The sequence below is a fragment of the Macaca nemestrina genome, chromosome 7 (assembly GCF_043159975.1).
Source record: "Macaca nemestrina isolate mMacNem1 chromosome 7, mMacNem.hap1, whole genome shotgun sequence".
Lineage (NCBI taxonomy): Eukaryota > Metazoa > Chordata > Mammalia > Primates > Cercopithecidae > Macaca > Macaca nemestrina.
In genome coordinates, this window is record NC_092131.1 from 14,497,268 (window position 1) to 14,517,415 (window position 20,148).

At 40.4% G+C, this 20,148-nt stretch overlaps 1 protein-coding gene across 3 annotated transcripts in view; it reads left to right on the forward strand.

Annotated features, from left to right (window-relative positions):
- The first annotated feature begins 362 nt into the window (after positions 1-362).
- Positions 363-20,148, forward strand: part of LOC105467664 (BTB domain containing 7) — a 104,695-nt gene continuing 84,909 nt past the window's right edge. For 2 of the 3 annotated variants that reach the window (XM_071099679.1, XM_071099681.1), the window contains exon 1: positions 363-464. The gene's annotated coding sequence lies outside the window, so the exon portion shown is untranslated. Of the gene's footprint in view, positions 465-775; positions 981-20,148 lie in introns of those variants that run through there. The other variant, XM_071099680.1, reaches the window with a different exon arrangement.

Genomic DNA, 20,148 nt, shown 5'->3' on the forward strand with positions numbered 1-20,148 from the left:
GCAGGATGTTGCCACAAGCTGCAAACTCCCACCGACCCGACACCCCGCTCCCAACCGACTACCAAGAATAATGCGCGCGCACTCGGCTCCCACGGCTCCAGCGAACGCACCGCCCCCGACGCGGCCCGACGCGCGCGGCGACGTCGGGTCACGTGACCCTGAGCGCGCCGACGGCAGGGGAGGGCGGGGGCTCAGGCTGACTCCGCAGCGCCGCGCAGGCGCCCCAGGGCCGCGCCGAGCCGAGCCCCTCCTGCTCCCTCTAGGAGTCAAAATGGCGGCGAGGGGAACCTGGAGCAGTCCCGGAGCCTGAGCCACTGACAGGAGAGGAGAGGGCGGCGGCGGCGGTGGGAGGAGGATGGCTGGGGGTGCTGGCGCCGGTGCGGACGGCGGTGCTGGTGGCGGCGGCGGCGGGGGCGACGGTAGCGGTCCCAGCGGCAGCAGCAGCGGCGGGAGGAGCCTCCGGGGTGAGTGTCCCTCGGTGTCTCTGAGGCTGTGGAGCCGAGGCTGTGTCCGGAGTGGCGAGGGGCGTCCGGGCGAGGAAGGGGCTGTTCCTAGGCGTGGGGGTGCGGGGGCTGGGGCCGAGCCGCCGCGGGAGGCGCTGGGGCGCCAGGCGGGGAGGGGCGAGTCGTTCGTCTGGGGCTGAGGCGCCGCGGCGCCGGACTGGCCGGTCTCTGTGCGCTCCGAGGGGCGGGCTGGAGCGCGCCGCCGTCCCGGGGGCAGGGGCGCGAGGTGTGGCGCTTGGGGCGGGGAGAGCGACCCGAGGGAGCCGCGACGGTCGCCCGGCCCGCTCTGGGCTCCGGGCGCCGAGGGGCGGGACCCGCAGCTCCCAGGACGCGGAGAAACCGCTCCCGAGACGGGGGCGCGTGTTTACCCGGGTGCGGGGTTGCGACCGCCAGGGGTGGGCGTGAGAGTGGCCGGCGGGGACTGGGAAGGGAGCAGGCCTGTGGACTGCTACTCCCAGGGGAAGTTAGATTGTCCGGGTAAGTTACTGTTGCGGAATAAACCTGGGATTGAGCTTTGACAGGTTGGGAGGGAGACAATACCGAGTGTTTGATGATGAAGAAGAGGCTGTGCTTGTTGGACTACTTGAATGGCAAAAAGTGTGCATATTTCATTACCTTATTTGCACAGTGTTTGCTAGCTTTACCCCGAGGGTGAGAACTTTCTCACCGTTTTTGGAGAAACTCTGAGGAGTGTTGTTTCTCCTTTGAACTACAATAGCACGTCTTCACATACCAGCACAGATAATAAGTACTCTGGAGTAGGCCTAATTTACAGAAGTAGTCTTGGTTATCTTTACCAGAGCACTGTTTCCTCTGCGAAAACATCTTACTGTAACGAGAAAGTAGACATTTTTACAGAATTACTTAGCTTTTTCAACTAACAACCTTTTTTGGGGGGAGGGGGGGAGACGAGAACAGTGGTGCTATCTCGGCTCACTGCAACCTCCGCCTCCCAGATTCAAGCGATTCTCCTGTCTCAGCCTCCCAAGTAGCTGGGATTACGGGCGCCCGCCACCACTCCCGGCTAGTTTTTGTATTTTTAGTAGAGACGTGGTTTCACTATGTTGGCCGGACTGGTCTCGAGCTCCTGACCTCTGGTGATCCGCCCGCCTCGTCCTCCCAAAGTACTGGGATTACAGGTGTGAGCCACTGCTCCCGGCCTGGTCAGCTAACAATCTTTTGTCCCGGAACAGCGTCTGTTTCCTTTAGATTGCTGAAATGAATTGCTTTCTTCCTGAAATGTGGAAGAAAGACTTGAAATTGCTTTGTAAGTATCATACGTTGTTAATAGGAACTGTTATTAGACTTGTCATGGAATTTTGGAGTCAGAAAAACTTTTAGAGATCTAAAGGTGTGAATATTGTTTTAGAGCCGGAAAACCAGACCCAGAGAGGCGAGTGACTTGTGGATCCTACAGCTGCCGATGGATTAGACCAAAACTAAGATGTGGGCTTCTGCACCCCATTTAGAGAGCTCGTTTTTACTACACTCCTGAGCTGCTTACTCTTCATTGATTGCATTCTTCACCATTCACTACCCACCCCTGTCCATAGGTTTTGGTGTAATAAAGTTGAAAGCGAAAATAAGAGCTTCTGTCTCATTCTGACAGCTACTTCAAGTAACTGATGAAAAAAGATTTTTTTTCCCCTAACCTGAACTTAATAAAAACGGAGTGATATTTTATTTGGAGTTTTCTTAGGCTCGTGACTACATTTTCACCCAGTTTTAGCATGGCTCATTCTTGCATGAATTCAGTAAAACTCATAGGTCAATATTCTGTCCCACAAAACCTGATTACTATGTTTTGTGTCCCAACACCAGCATTTAAACAAGGTTTTTGTATCAGACTCTAATTTTAGGATTTAAAACAGCTGTGTTGATTTCTAGATTACACTACCTAGTTTCCATGTATCATCTTGTTGAGTCACAACATTTTTATTTATTGTGTCACAGGTAAACCTTTGGAAGTGCAGTAATGCCAAAGTTATTCTGATTTCAGGTTCTAGTCACTGAAGCTCACACATCCAAAATTACATACGTGACTGTTGAAGGTCTGCTTTTTGTTTTGCATTAGATGAATGATGTGGAAGAAGGGAAAGAAACATAATATTAGGTTGGTGCAAAAGTAACTGCAGTTTTTGCCATTGATATATAGATTTTTCCCTCATGTTCTTGTTGGAAAGATTAGGTGTACCAACATGAGTCTCGAAGACAATCTAGTGAGTTCTGCTAATGCAAAGAATGCTGTTGGTATACAGGATAGAGAGAGATGAGTGAGACCCCAGGAATCCAAAGAACGTGGGACAGTTGGGACTTGAGCTGGCCTATGAAAATTTAGATTTACCGAGAGATTGTAGCAATTACTTTGTGAGGAAAAAGCGAGAGTGTAAAGTGAAGATTAGCTTAGGGGGAGGGAAATAGAGGAAGACCAGGATGAGCTGACAACTGAATTTCCTGAGGAGAATGTTTTCCTTAGGAAACTTCAGGCAGTTGGAAAGCTATTTGTCTGTAGAAGAGTTTGAGTGCTGAATTGAGATTTCTACTTTTATCCTGTTGTGCAAGGTATAGAGAGCCTTTGAAAGTTTGGAAGCCAGGGATTAATGTAGTAAACCAGGAAGGTAAATCTGTTAATGATCTACAGGTTAAGTTAGAGTGAGGAGAGAATGGAATGAACCAAGGAAGACAGTAGCTGCTATAGTAACCCGAGTATGAAGATATCTTAGACCCGGATAAAGTCAGTAGGAGGGATATGGATAGCAGAAACCTGTATGCTTAGTTGTGGTAAAATACACATAAAATTTACCATCTTAACCATTTTTAAGTGTATAGTTCTGTGGCATAAGTACATTTACATTGTTGTGTAGCCATCACCACCATCCATCTGTAGAATTCTTTCATTTGGAGTTTTCTTAGGCTCATGACTACATGTTTCTAAACTGAAACTCTCCATTTTCCCTTACTCCCAGACCCTGGCAACCACAATTCTACTGTCTCTTTTATTTTGACAACTGTAAGTACCACATATAAGTGAAATTATACAGCATTTGTCCTTCTATATCTGGCTTATTTCACTTAGTATAATGTCATCAAGGTCCATCCATATTGTAGCATGTGTCATAATTTGCTTTCTTTTTAAGGCTGAATAATACTCCATTTTTACATTTTGTTTGTTCATCGATGGGCACTTAAGTTGCATCCACATTTTAACTGTTGTGAAAAATGCTGCTGTCAACATGGATGTAAAAATATCCGAGTCTCTGCTTTCATTTCTTTTATGAATTTTATAGCCAGAAAATTTTACATTCCCACTAGCAGTGCACAAGGGTTCCAGTTTCTCTATATCCTCACCAATTCTTGTTATTTGCCGTTTGTTTGTTTGTTTTCCTCATATTCATCCTAATGAGTGTGAAGTGGTATTTCATTGTGTTTTTGGTTTGCATTTTTAAAAAATGATTGGTGATATTAAGCATCTTTTCATGTGCTTATTAATCTTTTGTATTTTTTTTAAGAAAAATATCTATTCACATTATTTCCCTGTTTTCTAATTAGGTTTTTGTTGTTGTTGTTGAGTTGTGGAAGTTACTTATGTATGCTGAATATCAATCCCTTATCAGACATGATTTGCAAATGTTTTCTCCCATTCTGTAGGCTGCCTTTTCACCCTGTTGATAGTGTCCTTTGATTTAATTTTGATGAAATCCAGCTTACCTAGATTTTCTGTTGTTGCTTATGCTTTTGGTGTCATAATCAATAAATCATTATCAAATCCACTGTCAGGAAGCTTTTCCCCTATGTTTTCTTTCTTTAAAGATAGGTAGATTCTGGCTCTGTCACTCAGGCTGAAGTGCACTAGTGTGATTATGGCTTACAGTAGCTGTGAATTCTGGGCTCAAACAGCCCTCCCATCTCAGCCTCCTGAATAGCTGGGACTACAGGCTTATACGTCCACATCTGGCTAAGTTTTTTAAATTTTCTGAGGAGATGGGGTCTCACTGTGTTGCTCAGGCTGGTCTCAAACTTTTGGACTCAGGTGGTCCTCCCGCCTCAACCCAAGGTGCTGGATTACAGGCGTGAGCTACTGTGCCCAGCAATTTTTTTTTTTTTTTTTTTAAGAATTTTATAGTTCTCTCTCTTAATTTAGGTCTTTGTGTGGAATTCTAGACCAGTCCGGCCAACATAGTTTCTTTGTTTTAGACAGGGTCTTGCTCTGTCACCTAAGCTGCAGTGGTGCAATCATGGCTCACCACAACCTCAACTACCTGGGCTCAAGCAATCTTTCCACCTCAGCCTCCTGAGCAGCTGGGACTACGGGCATGTGCCACTATGCCTGGCTAACTTGTACTTTTTGTAGAGATGGGGTTTCACTGTGCTGCCCAGGCTGGTCTCGAACTCCAAGACTCCAGCAGTCCTCCAGCCTTGGCCTCCCAAAGTGCTAGGATTATAGGTGTGAGCCACCATGCCCAGCTGAGGCATACTTTCAATTAAAGTTTTCAAGTGTCTGCTGATTCCAGATTTATAATGACATTCGGACATTCAGCACTTATTTGCAGAACAAGGTCAAGATTTAAGAACCACCACGCTGTTGTGTTTTTTTTTTTTATTTTAAAATTTTGGACAGTTTGTAAATTTGACATCACAAATTGAGTCTTTCAGATACCCTTACTATTTCAAATAATATAGTAACTTTAGAAACATAATATAGTTAGTTTTATAAATTGACATTAAATCCATGTCATTGTGTGACATGTGAACATTATGTTAAGATTGAAATAGATGGGGACACTTGGAATAGATAGGAAACACTTTAATCCAATACACAGAACATTCTTTAAGTTTACAGGATTCAAAATAGTTCCCTTTTAGAGCATCGTTGGGGTTTTTAGGTATAGTTGTGATATAATAGAACACTGGACTGGGAATCAAATCTCCATTTAGATTCTGACTGATGTTTATAGTTTTATGATCTTAAAGCGAGTCACTTAACCTATCTGAAGATTAATTTTCTCATCTGTTAAAATAGGTACGGAAATCTTGCAGCTTTTCTACCTTGTATGTATTTTTTTACTCCATTCTTTTCCTCTCTATTGCCACTCCCTTATTAGTCTGGACTACTTATTAAACAGCCTGCCAGCTAAGTCTCTGCAACTTGTTCTCTCACTGTACCTCTCCATCTCTGGCTATTCTCTGTATTACTATGACAATTATGTTCTTAAAAAAACAGGTCAGATGCAGTGGCTCACACCTGTAATCCCAGCACTTTGGGAGGCTGAGGTGGGCAGATCACCTGAGGTCAGGAGTTCAAAACCAGTCTGGCCAACATGGCGAAACCCTGTCTCTCCTAAAGGTACAAAAATTAGCCAGGCGTGGTGGTGGGTGCCTGTAATACCAGCTACTCGGGAGGCTGAGGCAGGAGAATCGCTTGTCCCCAGGAGGCGGAGGTTGCAGTGAACTAAGATTGCGCCACTGCACTTCAGCCTGGGCGACAGAGCTAGACTCTGTCTCAAAAAAAAAAAAAAAAAAAAATATATATATATATGTGTGTGTGTGTGTATATATAGAGGAACTTATTGCTTCTCTACGTAAAATACCTTTGTTAACTTATCTTGTCAATGGGGTACAAACTCACAAGAGTTTATAGACTGTGTTCAACCTTAGGTTTCCTGTCACTCCAGCCATGCTGTTTCTTGTCTTATGTGTGTTTATCCCATTGTTTGGAGTTCTTATTCTTTGCCTATTCTGTTAGCTGCCCATCTAATGTCTACTTTCCTCTTCTTTCCTAACAGAAATCTGTTTTTGTTCATGCATGCAGCAGACTTGGAGAAGCTGATTTGTCACCACCTCCAGTGGTAGATTTCCATTCGTTCAAACCAGTCAACTCATGGCACTTCCCTGTAAACTGTTATTTGTACCAATCAGATTTGAAGGGAAGTAGACATTCTATTTCTGGGGGAGAAGATTCCTTCCCCTCTTGTATGTGAACAAGAGAACATAAGGCCCCTATTGCTACTGACAGCTGTCTTGGGATCACAAGGGATGAAGCACTTCCTGAAGATGGCAGAGCAGAGAGGTAGAAGGAATCTGGATCCTTGGTAACATCATTTAGCCACATATTTTATTAGGCCTGGAGCCATCCCCACCACAGGACTTCTTATGACAGATAATTTTCTTAATGTTTCAGACAATTCTTTGGAGTTATTTTGCCATCAAAAATCTCTTGATTCTCTTCTTTTTTTTTTTTTTTTTTTTTTTTTGAGGCGGGGTCTTGCTCTGTCGCCCAGGCTGGAGTGCAGTGATAGAATCACAGCTCACTACAACCTTGACCTCTTGGGTTCAGCAATCCTCCTGCTTCAGGCTTCTGAGAAGTAGCCACCACACCTGGCTACTTTAAAAAAATTATTTGTAGAGTCAGGGTCTCCTTATGTTGCCCAGGCATCTTGAACTCCTGGTCTCAAGTGATCCTCCCACCTCAGTCTCCCAAAGTGTTGGGATTACAGATGTGAACCACTGCACCTGGCCCAAAATCTCTTGATTGATACAGCCCTCTTTATTTTTCAAGATCGAGTTATGGTACCTTTACCAATAGTCATACGTTCTTTTGGAACTTTGCACAATAGTCATATGTTCTTTTGGAACTTTACACTTCTCTTCTATCCTTTATTGCCCTGTATTATAATTGCTTGTATGCCTGACTCCTCTACATGACTGTATGGTTTGAACCAAAGTGTACAGGATGTAGCACAATGTCTAATAGTGTCACACGATGAATAATAGGTATTCAGCAAGTGAGTTGTTAAGATGAAATAGTAACATGAAAGAGTGCTTTTATAAGCAATTTTTCAAAGAGTTTCTGCTCTGCTAGTTGTAAGCCATTTTTTGAATAAACATGAGGTGTGTTGTTGTCTTTAAAGTAAAAATGGAAAAACCAGTGAGATCAGACATTGTTTTTTGCTTGCCCTTTGTTATTACCTAGACATTTTCATTTAGATAAAAACTTTTTTTTTTTTTTTTTTTTTGAGGCGGAGTCTCGCTCTGTCGCCCAGGCTGGAGTGCAGTGGCCGGATCTCAGCTCACTGCAAGCTCCGCCTCCCGGGTTTACGCCATTCTCCTGCCTCAGCCTCCCCAGTAGCTGGGACTACAGGCGCCCGCCACCTCGCCCGGCTAGTTTTTTTTGTATTTTTTAGTAGAGACGGGGTTTCACCGTGTTAGCCAGGATGGTCTCGATCTCCTGACCTCGCGATCCGCCCGTCTCGGCCTCCCAAAGTGCTGGGATTACAGGCTTGAGCCACCGTGCCCGGCCTTAGATAAAAACTATGTCCATCTTCTGGCTATAGTCCCTTATGGAAGGAGCAATATTACATTTAGGTCTATTTCATCTGGGATTCATTTGTGAATTATTCTTTAGAGAAAAATTCTATAATATGCTTCATGAGACCTAATTATTCTTGTCTTCAGACTTGCCTAAAATATTTTTTGCTTGCTTAAGACCAGACATGAGAATTTTCTTGTAAGCAGAAAGCTTTGTGACAGAACTAGATGAGGTTGTAGTGAATGTTAGTGATAGCATATGACAGAGAAGTCTCATAGCCTCAATTGCAGAGTCATAGTTCTGTCACGTGCTTCACCAGTAATGTCTGATAAGGGAGGAAGGATGGGGAAGAAGAGTTACAATTTACAAACTCTATATATTTCATCATTCATTGACTTTGGTCAAATAAATTAAACTTTAACATACTAATTTGTAGGGTTAAAAAAATTTTTTTTTTTCAATTCATGTTCTTGCTGTGTTGCCCAGCCTGGTTCCAAACTCCTGGGCTCAAGCGATCCTCAAGCCTTCTGAGTAGCTGAGATTACCACACCCAGCTTTGCAGTGTTTGTGTTTTAAGAAACAGGGTACTTATTCTGTGCCCAGGCTGGAGTGCAGTGGCCCTATTATAGCTCACCACAGCCTCAAACTCCTCAGCTCAAGAGTTTGTCCTACCTCAGCCACCTGAGTAGCTAGGGCTGCAGGCACACGCCATCATGCTCAGCTAATTTTTAAACTTTTTTTTGTAGAGACGGGGTCCTGCTATGTTGCCCAGGTTGGTCTTGAACTCCTGGTGTCAAACAATTCCTCCCATCTTGGCTTCCCAAAGCACTGGAATTATGGGCATGAGCCATGTCACCCAGCCTTGTAGTTATTTTTAAAATGAAGACAAAAGGGATAGAGTATACCTTTAAAAATACGTGATACCATGTATTGGATGATCCTGAAAGGATGTATTTGTCCATGAAGAAAAACCTTTTCGTTTTGATGTCTAGTTGTTAGCTTTTTACTTTACTAAGGCCCAGTTAACTTCTCTGTGCTTTAGTTCCACATCTGTAAAATTACTCACTTTATATTTCTCTATCCACTTTGAAAATTAAGTAAATGCTCTTTGGATTTCAACTTTTGGTTATTTAAACCAAGATCTCTCTTTTGTATTTTGTATGTGTTCTTTATGTCTGTGGGCTTACTAATTCTTGAATTTAAAAAAATCATTTAAATCAAGCAATAGTAATAGTATATGTTTAAGCATATAGTGTATGTTTTTAAATAAATAAGCAGGCTGGGTTTTAGTGGCTCACCCCTGTAATCCCAACCCTTTGGAGGCCAAGGCAAAAGATCACTTGAGTGCTGGAGTTCAAGACCAGTCTGGGCAACATAGCGAGATCACATCTCTACAAAAAAAAAAAAAAAACAAGTTTAAAAATTAGCCACGTATAGTGGCATGTACCTGTAGTTCTTAGCTATTCGAGAGGCTGAGGTGGAAGGATCACTTGAGCCCAGAAATTTGAGGTTACGGTGAGTAGTGATCACCCTACTGCACTCCAGCCTGGTTGACAAAATGAGACCCTGTATCTAAAACATAAAAATAAATAAGCAATAGCATACGTTTTTTAAAAACAACAATCAACTCTCTTAAGTCCAAACTCCTTTTCGGATTCTGTGGCTCGTATCTTGCCACTGTCTGCTGCACTCTATATAGAAATACCTTTATTTCCTTCATGAACCCAGTTTTGTTCTCTCTGTGGGCCTTCTCATGGTTAGTTCCCGCTGCTGTTTCGAGCATTATTTTGGCATTCCTCCCTCTCCTTCTGAGGAAAGCTCACACTTCTTATTGTCAGTCTTGGATATCATCCCAAATGTCACTTTCTCAAGAATCGTATAAGATAAACAGTTTTATTACCAGACACAATGAAGATTTTTAAAAACTTGCCCAAGATCATACAGTTTAGAAATGGCAGAGTCAGATCCAAACTCAGGCATTTTGCTCCAGAAGTCTGTATCTCCGCTGATTTATGCTTCCCTTACATTGTAATTGGCTATTTAACAGTTTGCCCCACTATAAGCACCTTTGGGATGTTTGTTTGCTTGTTTGTTTGCGACGGAGTCTTGCTCTGTAGCCCAGGCTGGAGTGCCATGGCGCTATCTAGGCTCACTGCAACCTCCACCTCCCGGGTTCAAGGTTCAAGCGATTCTGCCTCAGCCTCCCAAGTAGCTGGTAATACAGGCACACACCACCACGCCCAGCTAATTTTTGTATTTTTAGTAGAGACGGGGTTTCACCATGTTGGCCAGGCTGGTCTTGAACTCTTGACCTCAAGCGATCCGCCCGCCTAGGCCCCTGAAAGTGCTGGGATTATAGGCGTGAGCCACCGCCCCCTTAAAAGAAGCACCTTTGGAGGAGAAATTATGCCTGACTTGTTCATTGTTATATCCCCATGTGCTTAGCACATACTAGGTGCTCAGAAAATATTTAAATGAATGAAAATTCTTATTTGAGAGAGAGTGTTTTGATTAAATTCTTCTCAGTACCTTTCACATAGTGTGTGTGTCAGTAAATGAAGTAATGTTTTTATGCCTACTTATTATACAAAGTAAAATTTTTATGATCAAGTTAATCATGGTTACAAGCTCATTTTTTTATAACCTCTCTTAATTTCTTTTTGCCCTATACTGCATAACAGTATCACTTTGCAACTGTAAAATCTAGTGCTTTGTAGGCCTCTCTCTCATATTATCCCTCTGTGAACTGTTAAAATATGGATCATTTGTAATTAGTTTCTAAAGGGTATGTAGGAAATTTTATAAAATAAAATTATACTAGTAGATGGACTCTGATCATTTATACTGGTTAACCTTCTAACAAATTACAGAGATATAATTTCTCTGTGTGTAGAGGTTTTTTAAAGTATCCCATATTTTAAACCTTGACTGTTACCTCAAAAAAAAAAAGTAGTTTGTCTGTATCCAGTAGTCACATGGTGGATAATGATGTAAGGCACGCACATTGTGTTCATGTGTTTATTGGAGAAGTTGGAATGTCATTATACTTCAATAGACTTTTCAAATTGAAAATCTGAAAGCTACTTCTAGCTGTAATTCTGCTGTAATTCTCTATCAGTAGAGAGAGAACCAAAAAAGTCTTCCTCCTCTCTGAATGTTCTTGCCGAAGGCTGACTTCTTTGATTAATCTTTCTTTTCTGTATTCCTTATACTGTATTACAGGGCTTCTCAACCTTGGGACTCTTGACATTTGGGGCGAGGTAATTCTTTGTTGTGGAGGACTGTCCCTGTGCCTTGTGAGATGTTTAGCAGCATCCTTGGCTTCTACCTGTTAGAGGCAAATAGTGCCCTTTCCCTTTCCCCTCTCCAGTTGTGGCATTTAAACTGTCTTTAGACATTGTCAAGTGTGGGGGTTAGGGAGGGCGGAAGGAGGGAACAGTCACCCCAGTTGAAAACTGCAGCTTTTCTACATCATTCTATCCACTTACTCATTTGTTTTAATATCTTCCCCTCCCTCTCACACTTACCTTTTCAGACTTCCACATGCCTCTCTGCTACTGCCTCACTTCTCTGAACCTTTTTGCAGCCATACTTCTAAAAAAGAATTGTAAAACATCTGTTCTCTTCTAGTTCAGTTTCCTCTCTTGAATTCTATTGAGACCACATTTTTCTAGTTTTCCTCTATCTTTCTGGGTGTTCCATTTTTATTTTCTTTATCAGCTCTACCTAGTTGGACAATGGCATCATCTTTGCCCCTTTCTTCTTCTCTGTAATCTAATCAACTCTCAAGTCTTCCTTTCTTATCTCATTTCCTAGTACTTAGTGTTGTCTCACATATAAGTTGTCCTATTCATTCTTATTTAATTTTTTTGGTAAGAACACAATATGAGATCTACCCTTTCAACGAATTTTTAAGTATACAACACATTATTGTTGATTATAGGTACAGTGTTGTGCAGTAGATCTCTAGAGCTTATCCATTTTGCTTAACTGAAACTGTATGCCCGTTGATTAATAAGTCTGCATTTCCCCCCAGTCCCTGACAACCACCATTTCTCTCTTCGATTCCATGAATTTGATTATTTTAGATACTCACTAATCATTCTGGGTAATGACCAGGCCTAGATAAAGACCTCATATAAGTGGAATTATGTAGTATTTGTCTTTCTGTGACTGGCTTCTTTTACTTAGCATAATGTCTTCAAGGTTCATCCATGTTGTCACCATATTTCCTCCTTCTCTGAAGCCAAATAGTATTCCATTTATGTATATACCACATTTTCTTTATCCATTCATCTGTCGATGGATATTTAGGTTGTTTCCACATCTTGGCTGTTGTGATACCTATTAATTGTTAAGCTGTTCTCTGTATTGAAATCTCCTTGCCTACATTTCTCCATGGTTAAACTCTAACATCTTGCAAGGACCAGAGCATATTTTGTCTGTTGTTTTTTGGTTTTGGTTGTTGTTGTTAGAGACAGTGTCTCGTTCTGTTGTCCAGGCTGTAGTGCAGTGGTGCAGTCATGGCTCACTGCTCACTGTAACCTCAAATGCCTGAACTCAAGTGATCCCTCTCATCTCAGCCTCCGGAGTAGCTGAGACTGCAGGCACACACTGCCACACTTGGCTAATTTTTCTGTTTTTTGTAACAGCCCGTTGCCCAGGCTGATCTCAAACTCCTGGGCTCAAGCAAACCGCCCGCCTTGGCCTCCTGAAGTGCTGGGTTTACAGGCATGAGCCACCGCACCTAGCTTGCACCTCATTTATTAAGGGTTCATTATGAGCCAGGCCCCCTTTAAGGTCTTTGGACTATATAGTTACTGAAATAAGACACAGTCCCAGTACTCCAATAACTTAATCTGTTTGAGGACATAGAAATCTTAATTCATTGCTCTTACAGAGTGAGAATGGAAATTGAAGTGTATCCCAAACTTTCTGGTAGCATATAGGAGAGGGATGATTTCTCTGTTTGATGTAAACCTCATTCAAGTGCCACTTCTTACATACAGGCTATCCTGGTCACTACCCAGTCTGATTTGTGCTTTTATACTTTGCTCAGTTCTCTTTCTTTTCCAGCCCCCAAATCATCAGCATTTCGTATGACTCAGTACTTAGCTTTTCATTCATTCTTCTAGATCCTTTTTAGGAACTGGATTTTGTTTCAAGGGTTCAGCTGAAACTTTCAAATTTGTAGTAGCTCCAACAAAACATTTTATTGTGAAGTAATACACATACCAAGTACATTAAATAAATTTAACTTAAAAAAAAAACTATTTTAAAGCTGACATCACTCTGGCCATGAAATAGAGCACTGTAAGTTTTCCAGAAGCCCCCCTCATGCCTCTTCCCAATCATAACCACCTTCTTCTTCCTCTTAAAGGTTACTGCTATTCTGATTTTTAGGGTAATTTCCTTGCAGATTTTTAAAAATAGCTTTACTCTTGATTACCAGCTGAATATTTATCCCAAAACAATATAATTTCATTTTGGGAGGACAGTAGAGAAAGACATTTTATCGTATCCCATTTTGTGCCTGCACTGGGATCCGCAAGATCACCCCCAGGTTTGATGAGGAGGAAGCACAGGACTCGACATATAGTATGACTGAGCTAAGCGTTACTACAGCAAAAAAAAAAATACAAAGTGAAAATGCCCATGGGGCAATGTCTAGAGGAAACCAGGCACAAGCTTCAAGAGTCTTATCCCAGTGAAACCACATAGGATGCATCGACTTGTGACAATACTTGTGAAATGTTGTCTTCCAAGGAAGCTTATTAGAGACTCAGTGCCCAGGATGTTTATTGGGGTATAATCACATAGGCACCCTCTATCTAGCTTGTACCAAATTCTAAGCTCCCAGAAGGAAAGCGGATATTCAGCATAAACCATATTGTTTGCCCAGTTTAGGCATAGTAAATCACCCTTATTAAATAGTCAGGGAATTATGGAAACGCTCCCAAAATCCCAGTTTCCCAGAGACCTGCCAGGGCCATCTTTGCATGCAGGCCTTTCTAAGGATAGCATTCCTAGGCCTGCTATGTTGTCTTTTTGGCATAGTACCTTTTGCTGTTTCTGAGTTCAAAATTTAAATAAGTAAAAAATCAATTATCACTTTATATTATGTTCTTTTTTTCTTCACCTGTTTTCTTTCATAATGTATCAAGATTAGCTGGGTGTGGTAGTGTGTGCGTCTAGTTCCAGCTACTTGGGAGGCTGAGGCAGGAGGATGTGTTTATAAGCCCAGGAGTTCAAAGCTGTAGTGCACAATAATTGCACGTATGATTAGCCACTGCACTCCAGCCTGGGCAACATACCAAACCCCATTTCTTTGAGTAAAAAAAAAAAAAGTATCAACATTAGCTCAGTGCAAAGGTTGACTACTATAATATGATGGAAAGTGTATTCTGGCCGGGCGCAGTGGCTCATGCTTATAATCCCAGCACTTTGGGAGGCTGAGGCAGGCAGATCACTTAAGTTCAGGAGTTCAAGACCAGCCTGGCCAACATAGTGAAGCCCCATCTCTACTAAAAGTAAAAAATTAGTTGGGTGTGGTGGCATGTGCCTGTAATCTTAGCCACTCTGGAGGCTGAGGCAGGGTAATCCCTTGACTCCAAGAGGCAAAGGTTGCAATGAGTCGAGGTCATACCACTGCACTCTTTCTTATGAAGGTTTCTGTGATTAAGTTCGGAAAGGCTGAATTAAACAAAGTTAAACAGATTTCTTAACTACAGGACTCTTAGCCTTTTCGCAGGAATATGCATGACTTGGCGTCTGCCTACATGTCCTGCCTCATCTCGCATTTTTTTCCCTGACCCACTTTGCTTACTTTGCACCAGATTTAATCTAATACTAAGGATCAAATTACAGTTGTCTATGTTACATGAGCATTTTCTCAGTTTGCCACAGCAATATTATGATCTCTTTACCATCTTGAATATGAACTGTCCCTCCATCTCTGCTCAATTACTGTGTCAGAGCAAGCAAACATTTTTGCTATTTCATTCATACATTCAGCAAAATTTGTTGAGCACCTACTATATTTGCCAGACACAGTTCTAGGCACTGGAGATACAACAGTGAATAAAACAAAAACCCTGACCTTATATAGTTTACCTTATAGTGGGCAGTGGAAAATGGGAACAATAATTAAAAATACATGTTAGGCCCAGTATGGTGGCTCACAGCTGTAATCCTTAAACTCTGAGAGGCCAAAGTGGGAGGATCAGTTGAGGCCAAGAGTTCAAGACCAACCTGGATAACACACCAAGACCCCTGTCTCAACAGAAAAAATAAAAATAAATTAGCTGGGCACAGTGGTGCATACTGTAGTCCCAGTTACTCGGGAGGATCACTTGAGCCCAGGAGTTTGAAGCTACAGCGAGCTATGATCGTGCCATCACACTTCAGCCTGAGTGACAAGAGTGAGACTGTCTCTATTTAAAAAAAAAAAAAGACTGGGCATGGTGGCTTACACCTGTAATCCTAGCACTTTGGGAGGCCGGCCAAGGCAGGTGGATCACCTGAAGTCATGAGTTCAAGACTAGCCTGGCCAACATGGTGAAACCCCGTCTCTACTAAAAATACAAAAATATTAGCTGGGCGTGGTGGCATATGCCTGTAATCCTAGCTCCTCGGGAGGGTGAGGCAGGAGAATTGCTTGATCCCGGGAGGCAGAGGTTGCAGTGAGCTGAGACCACACCATTGCACTCCAGCCTGGGCAACAACAGTAAAACTCCATCTCAAAAAAAAAAAAATACATTTTACTCCTAGGCATATACTTAAGAGGAATGGAAGTACATGTCTACACAGCTTGTACACAAATATTTGTAACAGCATTATTCATAATAACCAAAAAGTGGAAGCAACCCAAATGTCCATCAATGGGTAGATGAATGAATGAATAAATCAAATAAAATGTGGTATATCCATATAATGGAATATTATACAGCAAATAGGAATAAAGTAGTACTGATACATGCTACAATATGGATGAACCTTGAAAACATTATGCTAAAGTGAAAGAAGACAATTACAAAAGCCCACGTTATTATATGATCCCATTTATATAAAATGTCCAAAATAAATCAATAGAGATAGAAATTAAATTAGTAGTTGCCTAGGACTGGGGAATTGAGGTGAATGACTGCTAATGGAACTTCTTTTAGGGGGTGATGAAAATGTTCTAGATGTCAGAACCACTGATGGCTGAACAGACATATCTACAAATAATGGAGAAAGAATAGTGTCAATTAAGCACAACGTTCTCAGGAAATTCAGTAAAAAGTCAAGCCTAACAATGTACACCTCAGTGGCTAACAAAAGTATCCTACAGTTATCTGGAAAATTTATCCATCTCACTTCCAAGCAACAGCAGGTAATTTAGTTAGCTTAATACTTAGGACTTAATAAAATGTAAAATGTTGGTATACCAAATGACTTGAAACAATAACTGTGTTGTAAACTCTTAATTTAATGTTAACTTCCTCCTTAATAGAGGAGTATTTACCCACATACTCTAATTTGGAGATTACAACACAAATTGAAAGAACTTTCTCGAATATTGTCCTAACTACTTATATATTTATATATAAATTTGTTTTCTGATGTAAAAATATTTGCAGTAAGAAGCAGGAAACTCAGAAGTTACAAAGGAAAAGACAGAGTTGTCTATATGAAAAATTTAAACATTTATGACAAAAGCTATCATAGTTTTAAAAGGCCTATGTGAATATTTTCCATTTATTATTTTAACATTAATATAGTAAGTGTTGCAAATTAGTAAAAAGAACAGCCAAATAGAAAAATGGGCAAAGAATATAAAGCAACATGGGGACTAATGAATATCAGTTTAATTTTTAAGAGATTAGCAATGGCATAATTTTTCCTCCATCAGATTGCAAAGATGAATAATGTCCAGCATTTTGGTCATTCTCATGCAGAGCTGATAGGAATGTAAATTGCAACTTTTCTGACAATATGTCTTCAAAATAGAAACATGTATATCCTTTAACCCAAGAATCTTCTCGAAATTTATTCTAAGGACATAATTTAGACTGGGCAGAGTGGGCAAAGGTACATGTAAAAGAATTGCAGTGCTGTTTATAATATTGAAAAATTGGATGTGACCCTCAGTATGGATTTGGTTAAGTAAATTATTACATATTTATACAACACAGTTCTGTGTAGGAATTTCTTAAAGGTAAAGTAAAATTTTGTATGTGGCCATATTTTTGCAACCTTGATATATTATGAAATGAAAATAGTTTTTTATGAACTGTCACCTGGCCAGATTTTAAATTTGAATTTATGTGAATGCATAATAGTTTTTAAATTTAGGATTTAATATAAATTTAGTTTTCATAAATAAGAAGATAGTCATATCCACATTTTAAAATTTTTTCTAATAATTCAGTATCTCTTTTAATGATTTCTTCACTGGTTTGGCTTTTCCTACCCCGTTTAAGAATGATTATCTAGAAGACTTCCCTAGTGACTATTCCTGGGTTGTTACTCTTTGGAGAGTAACAGCTGTAAATCATTTAAACAGCTAAGCGATAACAGATTTCAGACCACACTTACTATGCATTTATAGCAGGTATTTTATTTAAGAAGTACTTCATAACTAGAAATACTACAAGAACACTAAGAATATAGTTTCAGCCAGGTGAGGTGGCTCATGCTTTGTAATCCCAGTGCTTTGCAAAGCTGAGGCAGGAAGGTCAGTTGATGCCAGGAGTTCAAGACCAGCCTGGGCAATATAGTGAGACCCATCTCTACCAAAAAGAAAAAAAAAATTGTTGTTTTTTATTAGCTGGGGATGCTGGCACACACCTATAGTCCTAGCTACTCGGGTGGCTGGGGCAGGAGGATTGCTTGAGCCCAGGAGTTGGAGGCTGCAATGAGCTATGAGTGAACCACTCTAGCCTAGACAACAGAGCAAGACTATGTCTCAAATAAAAATAAAAATAAAATAAAATAAAATAAATGTGTGTATATATATGTACTCTGTGTGTGTGTGTGTATAGTGTCATTTTAGGATAAGTCAAAAATTCAGATACTTTCCTCTTCACTAGACTCAAAATTCTAAGAACCATACTCACCTCATTTCTCTGCATTCTTTCCATCATTTTCTAGTTTGAAAAATTCTTCTGGTTACATTTGGAAGATTGTTGCATAGATTAGTGGAATGTGATGTACTTTTATATTCTTTTAAAAATGCATTTTTAATGGGGAAAAAAGTATCAGTAGGGGACTGACAGCTATTTTGAATTATAATAGGTTATATTAGAAAAAAAAACCCCACATGGCTTAATAAGATTCTCCTAAAAAAAACCCTAACAACTAACTAATCTTCATTTGCAGTAATGCAATGGAATTTCATAGAAAATGTCAATTTAAAGATTTTCATTTAACATGAATAGAAATGTTTTCTTTTGACTGTTTTTGGCGGTGGGTGGATAAGGGAAAAGACTATTTTTAACCACAGGTCCACATTCTCTTATTTATAATTTGAAATCCTAAAAGTTCTGAAAACTATTTTAGGGGGTTTGGGAGGACTTAATTTGATGGCAAACATTGACATGAACCTGATTTATCTGCCAGCAAAACCAAACCTAAACTTACATAAGTTAGTCTAAATAGTATATTTTACTGCAAAATATTAATTTGTTTGATGTTTCAAACAAATTAGGGTGCTGTGCCAGATCTCACTGGGGATAGTTATGTAGTATACAGTAAATGTTTGGTATACCATATGTCGTGCCAAACCTTTGTCATTCCAGGGGGCATGGCATTAGGTTCAAGAGGCTGAAGAAGAGTCCCAGAGCCGGCAAAGGAGATGTGGGGTTTTACTGGGGGCTTACATACAAAGGAGAGGGTCCAGTGGCAGTGGGCTGGACAGGAGAACTGCCTTACATACAGTCCAGTGGCGGTGGGCTGGGCAGAAGAACCACAACCGCCTGCCATATGCATGCAGTTTATATAGCATTTCCACTTAGCACTTCCACCTAGCAACCTCCACCTGGCACTCTATTCAACCCAAAACTTGGAGCCTCAGTCTCCTGTAGGGCTTGTGTTCCATGGGACAGATTGGGGGCTCAGATGTCCTTAATAGACAAGGAAGGAATCTCTGGGTTGGCCACTCCTGGATTCCCTAGCTCAGAACACACATTCAGGTGCATCTGCCATACAAGGTCATTCTAAGGATATGCTTAAATTATTGCTGTCAGATGTGTTTACTATAACCGTATTATTTCTTTTTGAAAGCAAAGGAAAAAAGTGAATTTTTGAATGTATGTGGCTCCAAAGATTTCTGTTTGAAAAAGAATTGTAGACCTGTATTCTTAACACTCTTTAACTGGTACTTTAAGCTGATGATGAGCATTAAATATATATTTTATTGGTAGAACTAAGACTGAGAGTGTAGTATGTAACCACTCGATAGTTCATAGGTAGAGTTTAATTATCAAGAATGTGGGGAGAATATATGAAATGTAGTATAAGCTCACTGGTTATCTATAGGTATTCACTGTAAATAGAAATATATCACTTAAAATACTGGGGGAGAGACAGGAGGAGGAAGTTACTAACTTAATTGCAGCATTGCTTATAGTAGGGAACCAATGGATAATAGTCAAAAAACAGGGAATATAAAATGCTGCATAAAGTATAAGTACAGTTACCTGTGGGGCAGGCAGGGACTAGAATAGACAGGGACAGCAATTTGTATTCTTTGGATTTATCTTTTTTTTAATTTTAACTTTATACCCACTTAAATATTTTAAGTAATTATATAACAAAGTTAAAAATGCAATGACTAAAAATCAAAATAAATCTTATAAAGTGGATTTCCAGTTGGTTATATAATCACACAGAGTAAACAATTCCAAGTGACTTATATACACAGTAATTTGTAGAATATTCCAAGTTGAATATATCCTAAAGGTAAAAAAAATTGTTAAAAAAAATTAAATTAAAACTAAAAAGATTTTCATGTATCATATTGGTGATGATAGTGTTAATATTTTTATTCTCAGGTTGTATGAGTATTTTGCGATAAACTATTACGTAGCTGCATTGAGAATAGAGGGTTTTCACATGTGAGAAAGGAGAAATAAGATCAGTGAAATTGAGTAAAAACCCTACAAAACTGAATTTGAATTGGAAGCAACAGTGTAAACTAATGATAATGTACATTTATATATCTATGTACATGTTTATATAGATGTGTGTGTATATAATATCTTAGATCTGTGTACTGAAAAGGCATTGAGCATCCCTATTACTGAGATTGTGGTTTCTGAATACCATTTCCCACTAAAAGGAATTAGGGCTTCTTTA